We start from the raw sequence: 3,200 nt of genomic DNA, 5'->3' as shown, positions 1-3,200 counted from the left end.
GAAAAAAACATAATTCAAAAAGACACTTGTGGTGACTTCCCTGGTGACACAGTGGTTAAGAATCCACCTGCCGGGCTTCCCTGGTGGCTCAGTGGTTAAGAATCTGCCTGCCAATTCAGGGGACATGGGTTCGAGCCGTGGTCCGGGAAGATCCGACATGCCGTGGAGCAGTTGAGCCCATGCGCCACAACTACTGATCCTGTGCTCTAGAGCCCACGAGCCACAACCACTGAGCCTGCACACTACAGCTACTGAAGCCCATGTGCCTAGAGCCTGTGCTCCGCAACAAGAGAAGCCACCACAATGAGAAACCCATGCATCGCAACAAAGAGTAGCCCCTGCTCGCTGCAACTAGAGAAAGCCCACACACAGCAGCGAAGACCAAAAATAAATAAATTTAAAAAATTAAATAAATAAAAGGAAAATCTTAAAAAAAAAAAAAATCCACCTGCCAGTGCAGGGGACATGGATTCGATCTCTGGTCCAGGAAGATCCCACATGCCATGGAGCAAATAAGCCAGTGCACCACAACTACTGAGCCTGTGCTCTAGAGCTCACGAGCCACAACTACTGAGCCCTCATGCCACAACTATAGAAGCCCACAGCCCTAGAGCCCGTGCCCTGCAACAAGAGAAGCCACTGCAATGAAAAGTACACACACCACAACGAAGAGTAGCCCCTGCTTGCCGCAACTAGAGGAAAGAGCAATGAAGACCCCACACAGCCAAAAATAAATAAATTAAAAAAAATTTACAACTTAAAAAAAAAAAACACACATGCACCCCAGTGTCCATTGCAGCACTATTTACAATAGCCAGGTTGTGGAAGCAACCTAAATGTCCATCAACAGACGAATGGATAAAGAAGATGTGGTACATATATACAATGGAATATTACTCAGCCATAAAAAGGAACGAAATTGGGTCATTTGTAGAGACGTGGATGGACCTAGAGACTGTCATACAGAGTGAAGTAAGTCAGAAAGAGAAAAACAAATATCGTATATTAACACATATATGTGGAATCTAGAAAAATGGTACAGATGAACTGGTTTGCAAGGCAGAAATAGAGAGACTGATGTAGAGAACAAAGGTATGGACACCAAGGGGGAAACAAGGGAGGTGTGCTGAATTGGGAGATTGGGATTGACATATATACACTAATATGCATAAAATAGATAACTAATGAAAACCTGCTGTATAGCACAGGGAACTCCACTTCGCTGTACAGTAGAAACTAACACAACGTTGTAAAATGACTATACCCCTATTAAAAACAAAAATAAAGGCTGTTTCTTTAGAAAAAATAAATAAAAATAAAAATGAGGGTGAAATAAAGAAACTTCCAGATAAACAAAAGCTGAGAGAATTTGTTGCCAGAAAACCTGCATGACAGGCAATGCTAAAGAAAGTTCTTTAGGCTGAAAGATTATGTCAGATAGAAACTTGGATTTCATAGGAAGAAACAAAGAGTACAAGAAAAATGGTTGAGATGTGGGTAAATGTAAAAGTCTTTCTTTTCTTTTTTTTTTTGCTTAAAGTCTTTAAATCATCCTTGACTATTTGAATGGAAAATAGTAACATTCATTGTGGGGTTTTATAATGTATGTTGAAGTAAAATATGTGACAAAAGTAGCGCAAAGGATGGGGAGTACAATGAAATTGTATTTTTGTAGGGCTCTTACATGTTTTGTAATAGGTAAAATATTAATTCTAAGTACTCTGTGATGAGTAAAGATGCATTTTTCCAGTTTTATTGAGAAATAGTTGACATATTGAGGTGTACAGCATGATGGTTAGATTTACATATATTGTCAAATTACTGACACAGTGCGTTTAGTTAACATCCATCATCTCATATAGATAAGAAGCATACTGTAATCTGTAGAGCAACCATTAAATATAAAATAAAAATAGCTAAACATCTAATAAAGGAAACAAAATTGAAAGCTAAAAAATATTTGATTAACTCAAAAGAAGGCAGAGAAAGAGAGACATAAGCACAATAAAACAATAATGATGGGACGAATTGAAAACAAATAGCAGAAGGGTAGACTTAAACCCAAGCATATAAAGAATTGTACAAGTGGACTAAAAGGCAGAGATTATCAGACTGGATATAAAAGCAAGACCAAACTATATGCAATGTATATGGGATGCATTTTAAACATAAATTGAAAGTAAAGCGATGGAGAAAGATACCATGAAACCAGAAGCAGAAGAAAGCTGGTGTAGCTCTACCAATTTAAGGCAAAATAGACTTTATGATAAGGAAAATTACCAGAGATGATAAGGACATTACAAAACAATAGAAATATTAATTCACAAGGGAAATATAACTATGCCAAATGTATATGCCTCTCATAATCAAATTTCAAAATATTTGAGACAAAACTGACATAACTGAAAGGAAAAATGGACAAATCCACAATCGGTAGAGATACAGAAAACTTGAACAACACTATCAAACAATTTAACCTAATGGACACTTATGGAGAACTGCACTTAATAGTTGCAGAATATACATTCTTTTCAAGTGTACATGGAAGTTTTATAAAGTTATACTAGTTGTAGAACCATATAATAGTTTAAAAATATTGAAATTCAAAGGACTGAAATTTATAGAGTATGTTCTCTGACCACAGAAACATTAAAGCAGAAATCAATAGTAATGAAATGTTTATGAAACACCAAACAATGCACTTTTAGAAGTAAATATGTGATAAATTAGAAATATTTCAAACTAAATGATAATGAAAACACAACATATTAAAGTTTGTTGGGATGCAGTTAATGCAGTAGAAGGGAAATTATAGCTTTAAACATTTATATTAAAAAGTTTAAGATCAGTGATTTAAATTTCTGCCTTAAGAAGCTTGGAAAAAGATGAACAATTTAAACATAAAGTAACTAAAAGGAAATAAATAATAAGGATAAGAGTAGAAATCAATGAAATAGAAAACATAACAATAGAAAATTAACAAAGCCAAAAGTTGGCACTATAATAAGATTTTTAAATGTGACAAACTCCTAGCAAGATTAAATAAGAAAAATGAGAAGATACAAATTACCACTATCAGGAATGAAAGAGGATATCCCACTATTTGTCTTACATCTACTAAAAGGATAACAAGGGATGAAATTTGACAACTTAGGTATAATCTGCTAATTCCTTGGAAAGCACAACCTAGTAAAATGGAC

Source organism: Aethalodelphis obliquidens, unplaced genomic scaffold (genome assembly GCF_003676395.1).
Source record: "Aethalodelphis obliquidens isolate GAN/ISIS:26980383/991018 unplaced genomic scaffold, ASM367639v1 scaffold4, whole genome shotgun sequence".
NCBI lineage: Eukaryota > Metazoa > Chordata > Mammalia > Artiodactyla > Delphinidae > Aethalodelphis > Aethalodelphis obliquidens.
Note: the sequence above shows the minus strand (reverse complement) of the source record.